We start from the raw sequence: 10,216 nt of genomic DNA on the forward strand, positions 1-10,216 counted from the left end.
TAGAGCTATTAAGTCTTGACACTCACTGTCCCTCCAGGGGTCCAAGGTCCCAGCCCCCTCTCTTGGGTTTCCAATGGGCCAGGGATGTTTCAAGAGTACGGTTGTCCAGGTTGGATGAATCAGATGGTGTTACTGCTACAAATGGTCATGGGGCTGGAGAAGGGAAGCCAGCTCCCAGAAACACCAGATTTAGGCCTTGGCAGTTCCCAGCTCCCACAAGGGAAGATGCTTCCCTGTGGCTGAGTAGTGTTTAGACTTTCTGCCCCTTTGGCCCAGTCCTCCCTTTCCTCCTTTTTTTTTTTTTTTTAATATTTTTAAAGTAGTCTCTAGGCCCAACTTAGGGTTCAGACTTGCAGCACCCCCACCCCCCACCCCCCAAGATCAAGAGCCAAGAGCCTCCTGCCAGGTGCCCCACTTTTCTGTTCTTCTTATCTCTTTTCTGTCTTTGTTCTTTACCACACCCACCCTCAAGAGGTGAGAAATATTTTCCTAGTCCTGGGAAAGCTGCCTTTTCTCAATACTGCTAGTGTTTTTCTTTCTCAGTGGCACTTGCTATTCTTTGATATTACTGCTTTAAAGCACCCAGCATAACTTTCTTAATGGGATTAGGCTTTTTGTAAAAACAAAAGCTAGACACTATTTCTGCTTTCCACTTGATAATTCCCCTCCCCTAAAGCAATGAATCGCAGTGATTACTGCATAAATAGAGGGGGAAGCTGTGGGGTGGGGAGAAGGGGGTATAAGGAAAGGAAGGTCAGAATATTGAGAGAAAAGTTTCCATTAATATTATATTATCCCACCACATACTTTCTGTCTTAAGATCCCTTTATACTCCTGACAGACCCCCAAAATTGTGTGGGTTATATGTATTGATATTTAATGTATTAGAAATTAAGATGGATAAATATGTAAGATTTGTTTACTTAAAAATAACAATAAGCCCATTACATATTAACACAAATTACGTATTTTTATTTAAAATAACTAATTTCCAAAACAAGCAAAAACAAACAAAAAAGATTCAATGAGAAGAATGGCATTGTTTACATCTTAGTAAATCTTTTTAACGTCTGGCTTAATAGAAGGCAGCTGGGTCCTCCTCATATCTATGTCTGCATTCAGCTTTCACATCACATGGGCTCTGTACACTAGTGAGCAAACAAGAGTGAAAGAGAGAAACAGCTTAGTATTATCATGAAAACACCTAGGGGAGGACTGCCCTTGGAGAACTGCCCTCTGAGATCTGGAAGTACATAGAGTGCTGGAGTGCCAGTTCAGGGGGGGGCTATGCATGGTTTAGATTAAACCGGGTCCCTGGGGGAGACAGGGTGTGTAATGGCCAAGGTGTGAATTGGGAGGCAGGCCCTTCTAGCACTGGATCCCAGCTCCTGAGCTTCCTACAGAGTGGCCTTAGGAAGGTTACTGAACTTTTCTAAAAATTAAATCGCTAACCTATAAATAGAAAACAAAAGTGCTTACCTTCCCAGGTTGTTAAAAGATAATGAAGTATTTTCTAAACTTCATTGGTCCCAGTTTTTGTCAACTCATGGTAAGACCTATATTATTATCTTTAAATTTTTTTGCCATAGCCCACTTTTCAAACATACATTTGTTTTTAAATTGTATATCCTTATTATAAATATAAAACAAAGCACCGTAAATCAAAGGTGCGATTAAAAAATAAAAAAGACCTTGTTACCAGAAACTGCATTAAACCCAAGGCCTGTTCTCCTTTTGTAACAAAAGGAAGTAAGTCTGTGTCATTCACGACGTGCACCGAAGAGACTCTAGCAGTGTGATTAAGCACAGAGACTTAAAGAAGAAACGGCTTTCTCATTCTGTGACACAATTTGACTTAGTTAAGTCCCCTCCTCTGCTACCAGAAATCATTTCCTGTAACACCCCACACTTAGACACTGAGCTCAATGCCTGGCCCATGGGAAGGACTCTGCATTGTAGCTTTTGGTATCTTTTCTAATTCTTCTTTCTCTTCCCCCATGCAGGTTAAATGACCCACATAAGCCCATAGTTATTTGATGGAGAACTATGATGACAATGCCTGACTTACGTTCCCCAGATAAGAGCATGAACTCTGGAACTGAGTTCTGCCACTTTGGAGCTGTGTGACCTTGAGCAAAGGATTCAACCTCTCTGTGACTCAGTTTTCTCATCAGTAATAAGTGATAAGATAGCACCTAATTCATAATTCACAAAGGTAAGAATACATGAGTTAATACAGGAAAAGCACATAGAACGTGCCTGGTGGGTAGTCAACACCATACACATGTTGGCTAAATAGTGTTCTTTCTTTTTCACCAGCTGAGTCTGACAGTAGCGGTCATTCACAGGCTACTATAGAGAAGCTTTTCTCAAACTGAGGTGAAAGACCAGGTTTTTCTCTCACAATACCTGTGGACCAATATTTTGTAAAGAGAACAACTGTATTGCTAGAAAAAAGAATAAAAAAGTAAGTATCAAACATAAGCCCACATTTTTTATTAGGTTCAGTAGACATACTTCGATAAAAACAATCAGAGAGAAAAACAGGGAAAAAAATGTGTATTGTGTACATTGTTCACTGAAAGCCTGAGTACAGGCGATTAAGTTGTATTTTAGTACTTTTAGTTGTCTCTCCACGTTTGTGACAAAACAAAGTTATTAAAAAAAGCGATTCTACATATTAAATTCTGATTTGCATCCTTGAAACAAACACTTTATTAGTAAAGTATTCCATGTTATAAGTGAGCTTGCTTTTTGCTTGTTAATTTATGTAATTTTGGTTGGATAGATGATAGCGCTACAAAGAGGGGATTGTGTATACCTAAACATTTTCATGGTTATTTTAATAACCTTCATACAGGTGAGTGCCTGAGAGAGAGAAGGAATTTAAAGCAGCTTCTGTAAGCTCCACATATTCATTTTTCACTTTTATCAAAAATGGAGCAGGTGGTGTTGTATAGTCAACATTCATTCTCAATCCGTCATCAGTCATCAGCTCCAACTTTGATCCTTTGAAGTTCAATTGTCTTTGATAAACAAAGGAACAAGATGAACTCTGGATTTTATACGTTTTGGAGATAGAGTTGACAAATTAACCTTAAAATATTGCATGTGATTCTACTGGGGACAGTTAGCACGAATCTTGTGTCACATGTGACTTACCTGTTTAGTTCAACAACCGGGCTGTACCCTGTGTCTTGGTTTATTCAGGCTGCTGTCACAAAATACCATATATTGGGTAGCTTAAAAACAACGAATATTTATTTCTCATGGTTTCCAGAAGCTGGGAAGTCCAAGAGGGCTCACTTGTTTTTCACAGAGAGCACTTTCTCTCTGTGTCCCCTCACGGTGCAAGAGGCAAGGGTCTCTTTTATAAGAGCGCTAACAACCATCCACGAGGGCTCCCCCTCGTGAACTAATCACCTGCGAAAGGCCCCACCTCCCACATTGAGGCTATACAAAATTCATTAATATGAATGGAGGGCGGACACAAACATTCAATCTGTAGCACTTGGGCAATGAGAGTGGTCCTCTGGTGATGCCCTTGCCTGTTGTGATGATGTCAAATTGCCAGAAAAGTTTCTAAAGCCTCATTGTTGATTTCTACACTTAGCGGGTTGTGGCTTGGAGCAAACCCACAGACCACAGTTTGAGTAGCCCAGTGCTGGAATGACGAGTTGCATAATTTTAGGAGAAATACTGTGGGGTAATAGATAATGCTTCAGGTGGTTTTTTTTTTTGTTTTGTTTTGTTTTTGTTTTTAATCAAGACCATTTCCACTTTTGAAGAAGATAGCTGTCTCCTGTTCATACACCTCTCATCTCAGGTGCTGCAGAAATTCTTGAGAACACCACCCAGGCAGTGAGCGTAATGTTACAAAGTGCGCAGAGAGAAACCCGGAGCAGAATTAATCCTTTCCTCTCAAACTGCAAGCTGCAGCCTTCTGTTCATACTCACAGACTTGGGTAGTCATTGTTCACACACACCTGTGAGCTCCCTGAAGGCTGGGACCAGGTCGTTCTCACCTGTAACTGGAGCTCTTACCACCGAGAGAGGTATATAGCAAACACTCAATAAAACGTTCGTCAAGTGAGTGGATCCTAGAGGCTTAGCTGTCTTACATCTCTGTTGGAGTTCTGTAGGGGAATAGTTACTAGGGAAGGAAGGAAGAGTTCAGCACCAGGGGAGATGTGTACATTCCTTTTTCTTCTTTCTGCTTTCCACACACAACTCTTGGTTGTGTTGTCGCCATTGAAAACCATTCTGAACACCACTCCTTCACAGAGCAGACACAGGAATCCACATTAATCCAGGTGGGCGTTTTTAGATTGCCTAGCCCTCTTTCTTTTCCTCCACTTTCCATCTCAGAGGCCATATCTTAGTTATCTTAGTAGCGCTGTGACCTCACAGAGGGCCTGGCACACACCTGAGGACCATGACATGCTATTATTAGCACCTCTGCCAGGGGGAAGCTAACGGGAGCAGAGCTTCTCAAATTAAATGTACACAGGAATCACCTGGGGGATCCTGTTAAAATGCAGATTTTGATTCAGGAGCTCCAGGTGTGTGTCCACGTGCTCCCAGGTGAAGCCAGTGCTGCTGGACTGTGGGCCACATTTTGAGCAGCAAGAAACCAAGGCAAATAAAAGGAACCTGAACCTCTACTTAGCTGCTTGTTAGCAAATAAAGTAAAAGATGTCATTAATATGACTTAGGAATGATTTTTAGCAATCTGTAGCTAGCTGTTTTGGACACACAATGAAAGACCTTTTTAGGAAAGGAAAATAAGTCATGTGGGCCACATGTGATTCCATAATACTCCTTGGGAACTCACAATTGCCTTAGAACAGAAATGTGATACTGCAATAATCTTTTAAAGCTTGGTACTCAGGTATCAGGTTCCACCAGGAAACAAAACACAGTAAGGTTGTCATAGGATACATTCTTTGACGTCTTCTGGAACATATGCTGACACTGTCCTTTAAAAAATTTTTTTTGATTGACCACTTACTTATTTCCATTATGATGCTTTGCAAAATTTAGATTAACCCATCTCTTTCTCTCCATGTTTCTTTGCTACCCAAGTCAACAGCACGGAATACAAGAACACAGCTTTGGGATCTTACAAACTCAGGTAATAGTCCCAACCCTGCCCCATTTAAGACTGTGTGACCTCAGGCATGAGCCACAGGTTCAACAGTAAAATGACACTAACATTACTACCTTAGGTTTTTTTTTTTTTTTTTTTAAATTTTTTTTTTTTATTTTTAAGGATTTTTATTTATTTATTTGACAGAGAGAGATCACAGGTAGACAGAGAGGCAGGCAGAGAGAGGGAGGGAAGCAGGCTCCCTGCTGAGCAGAGAGCCCGATGCGGGACTCGATCCCAGGACCCTGAGATCATGACCTGAGCTGAAGGCAGCGGCTTAACCCACTGAGCCACCCAGGCGCCCACTACCTTAGGTTTTTGTTAGGATAAGCTGAGAAAGCACCTGGGCCATAGTGGGGTCACTGTAAATCATATTTCTATTCCTCCCAAATATTGCCTACTTAGGCTCTAACTCTCCCATATAAGTGGGATTAAAGTGAGGCATCCCAGCTACACTGATTTGGAACCTAGATCTTATCTGAGTTCCCTCTGCAGTGGTATATAGAAGGAAGAAGAAAGTTGGCTCAGAAACTGGACCCCAGCTGTTATGATTGGTCTCTGGGCAAGAAGGTTCTGGAAACTCTTCCACTACTTCAGGCTTGAAGAGACTTCAGAGTTTGCCTTAGCATGATAATGGTAGCCGTCACTTCCTAAGGGTTTACTGTGTGTTAGATACTATTTGGTGATGTATAGACTTTTAGTTTTCAGACCAGTGGTAATGAAGATAACTTATTTTTTTCCAGAAAATTGTATTTTATTTTTTAAACTACTGTGATAAATGGGATTTTTGTAAACGAATCTTTATTCAATCATATAAGGTAGAAAGTTAAGCTTCTTTGAGGGTGGGAACCTGTCCTGTTCATCTTGTTCCCACAGACAATTCCATGTCCCACTTCTTAGAGGTATATCCTGTCAAGAGTACAGACTCTGTCCTTTAAGATGGGGACAATTTCTTGGACTAATCAGATGACAAAGAATAACTGTGGGACACAAGGTCCAGATGTAATCTAGCAGTTTCTTGGACACCCAGTGAACGCCTAGCCTTAACACAGGCCCCAAGGGCTGCAAGTAACCAATAATTGCTCCCAGGTCGTTGCTTGTTATCAGTGGAGGGGGTTGGAAAAGCTGCTCCCCATGGGAGCAGTGGGGCCCGTTTCTTCATTTCCTTCACACCGCACACCTGACTCACCCTTATAACAATGGGGTTGCAGAGGAAGCCCCCAGTGTTGGGGAAATGTAGGTACTATCTCAGTCTCTTGAAAAACCTCATCAGGGAAGGTTCACGGCAGCATCATGGAAACCCACGACAACAGGCACAAGAGGGAACGGGAGTCGGACATGGACAGCGACACCAACTCTGAATCAGGCTTGGACTCAGGCAGGACGACAGAACAGACAACTGCTAGGGACAAAATTCAGGGGCGTGAGGTGCCCCACCATTGGGAAGACGGTGTGTTAAGCTTTTCACTGTTCATTTAATGATTTTTGTTTTGTTTTGTTTTTTAAGGATTTTATTTATTTATTTAAGAGAGTAAGCAGAGGGATGCGAAGGGAGAGGCAGAGTCCGCATTGATGTTGGAGGTTGATGCTGGGCTAGATCTCAGGACCCTGAAATCGTGACCTGAGCTGAAATCAAGAGTCGAAACTTTAACCAACTGAGCCACCCAGGTGCCCCTCATCCAATGTTTATTAAAGGTTTATTTTATGCCTGGCACTCTGTGATGAATAGAACATGCATGGCTTATAGTATTTAACATAAATTAACTTTCCAGACAACTGAAAGTTTTGATTTTCTTAATCTGAAATTCTATCAATGGAACATTTTCCAATATCCTATTAATTACACAGTTTCTGAAATGCATATTAAACATAGTTTGTGCTTTACTGATGACTTGGGGTCACCATCTTATTTAGGGTTGCCAGATAAAATACAGAATACCCAGTAAAATGTGGATTTCAAACAGAAACAGGTGGTATTTGGGATATACTCGTACAAGTCATTCCTTATTCATCTTAAATTCAAATTTAACTGGGCATCTTATATTTTTATGTTAAATCTGACATCCCTACCATAATTATATGATACTGTAGTAATACGGCGATGTCTCAGGTGCAGTTGGACTGATTGTCCTGATATTTCAGTGGGCTCAAAACAGTTGTGCGTTCCTAATCTTGTAGTTACTTCATACAGTCCCTTTCTTTGCTATACAATGATTGTATTGCTTGTTGTAGTCACTGTATAGCATCTTCAATTCCCTTTCCTCTCTTGTACTTGATTTGTCTAATTGGTCTGGGCTGGGAAATAAGATCCCAAAACATGATTGTGTTTCCTATAAAGTAAGAGTAAATGGTTTCTGAGTAAAGATACAGGTACTTGATGGTCCATACTTGAGAAAAGCATGCACATTTTAAAATAAGGACCTCATAAAAACTTATTTTGACTGCTCAGACTATGCTGTGGTTTCTTTGAAAGTCCCTCAGGATAAGTGAATCATGGCTTATTTCCTGGAGTGCATTGTTCTTTATAGAGCACTATACAATTAGAAATAAGCCTCCAATGGAGAAGAGGTTAAAGCTAGATATACGAGAATTTGCAGTTACATTTTAACCACAAGATTTTGGATGTTGATCCTGAAAATCTCTAGGAAGAGTGAAATAGATACTGATTTGGCTCGAGTATTTTACAGTTAATCATACCTTGGAGCTGGGGACTAGTCTAGGTGACCTCTTGAAATCGCTCACAGTTATATGGATTTGATTACTCTGGGACTATCTAATCAACTCAAAATAATGACCACATCCAAAATAGTGAAACCAAAGTAATATTAGCCATATCATATCTACAATGGAAAATATGTATTCTAATATGTATTCCTGATATGGTTCTTAGAAGAGGTTCCAGCCAGCCTGCGAAACCTTACGTGGAAGGAATTACAATGTCTATTCTCCCCTACTGCACTCATTTACACAATGATTAAACAATTTTTTTTTTTTTGCTGTAGGCAATGCTTGTTCTGAATATAGATTTGAAGTAACTCCTGAATTAGAACTGCTATTCCTAAAGCTGAGCCTCCGATTACTCAAACTCAGCATGCAAAGTCAGCAAACACCTCTCCACACCTTACATATTTGCATTTATCTTTATTTGACAACAGAAAAATTGTTTGAAAATGATTTATGGTATGAAAAAGATCTTCAAGCTCAGGATGATGATAGTTTATGTCATCCAGCTATGTCTACATTTACTGGCTTTAGTCAAAGAATGACTCATCAGAATCAGATCCTGGGGAATATTTTGGGAGATGCTAGAAAAGTCCAATACCAAGCAGAGACTAGCATCTTGGTAAAACAGTCTTTCTTCAGAGGCTTCTGAGATTGTGCAAGTCTACTTTCTAGACTGTCACAAAACCATTCTAATTATTTCAAGCCTTTGAAATTTGAAATTTGTTATATAGGCCTTTTAGTCACAACAAGAGCAATTTTGGTCTGTGTAGGTCACTGGAGCCATTAGCTGTACTGTATATTTAGATTCATGTGACCCGATTCAACTTATTAATGTGTTAAATATAGTTTTCTTTTCCTCTTGAGCAACAAAATACATATTTACTTCTCAACAAGTTAAGACTTAAGGGCTTTCAAGTATTGTTTTTATTTTTAATATTAGCCTAAGAAATGTTTTTAAAGTTTTTTCAACAGCTTTTTTTCTACCCTGAAGGGGTTGCTACATTTTAGTGGACATCTAAAGAGACAAGGATAATGTAGGCTACTGGGAGAATAGGGTGATTAAAAAAATGTTTAAGAAATATTCAATGGGTATCCATTGAAGTGTGCAAGTTACTTACTATACTCTTGGCAAGGGACTAATACAGTGGTTGGGAGAAGCAGATTCATGAACAGAGAATTATTGCGATGTGGTGAGAGTTAACGATGAAGATATGATGATAGGTATCTGTTGTTCTGTGAAGCTATAGAACTAATTCAGCCTTGAAGTGTTGGGGGAAGACTTACTAAAGGAGTTAATGTCTGGGTTGAGTCTTAAAGAATAAGGAGTCAGGCAAAAGTGTGGAGAAGAGAGCCTGAGCAAAGACACGGAAGTGAATAGGGAAGAGTTCCCCTTGTTTCTCTGAACAGGCTCCTTAGTCATTGGTAGTAGAGGAGGCTGCCCCAGCCCTGCCAGTGTTTAATGATAACAGAGAGTCCTTTGCAGATGTGCCGTGCAGTGGCGATTGCATGGGCAGCTATTAGGATTACAATGTCAAGTTTACCAGATATCCCCTAACACCTTTACATAAAACTCCTCATTTTTCTAGGCAGTGCAGGGTAACACAAATGATAACTGCCACCCCCCTGTATTATGGGTTTCTGAGGGTTGCCGTAACATAGTACCACAGACCAGACACTTTTTGAACCGCAGAAATGTATTGTCTCAATTCAGGAGGCCAGAACTCTGAGACCAAGGAATCTGCAGTATTGGTTCTTTCTGTGGACTGTGAAAAAGAATCTGTTTGATGCTTCTCTCCTAGCTTCTGGTGATTTGCTGGCAATCTTTGGCTTTCTTTGGTTCATAGACACATCTTCAGGTTCACATGGTGTTCTGCCTGTCTGTTTCTAAATTTACCCTTTTTATTAGGGTGCTAGTTATATATTAGGGGCCCACCCTATTCCAGTATGGCCTCATCTTAACTAGTTAGGTATGAAATGACCCTCTTTCCAAATATGGACACATTGGGAGATACCTGGGATTAGAACATATGAGTTTTGAAAAGACACAATTCAATTCCTAACAATCCCTTTTCAATGTAAGTTCTATAAATCAGGGAAAAATCCTAATTTCAGAAAATATCAGAAATACAAAGGCTTTGTTATTTGCTTTCCACAGATTAATCTTTCCCTACTCGTTTACATAAAATATGTATATTCTGAAATTTCGTATCATAGGTTTTATGTTTCATGGTGTTTAGAATTTAGCAAAAATTTAACTATTAGGTGTCAGAGATAAGCTGTTGTTTCATTAAATGCTTATCATTTTCAAAAAATATTTCCTGAACAATATATCTTAAAATAAAA

The sequence above is a fragment of the Martes martes genome, assembly GCF_963455335.1.
Source record: "Martes martes genome assembly, chromosome: 6".
Lineage (NCBI taxonomy): Eukaryota > Metazoa > Chordata > Mammalia > Carnivora > Mustelidae > Martes > Martes martes.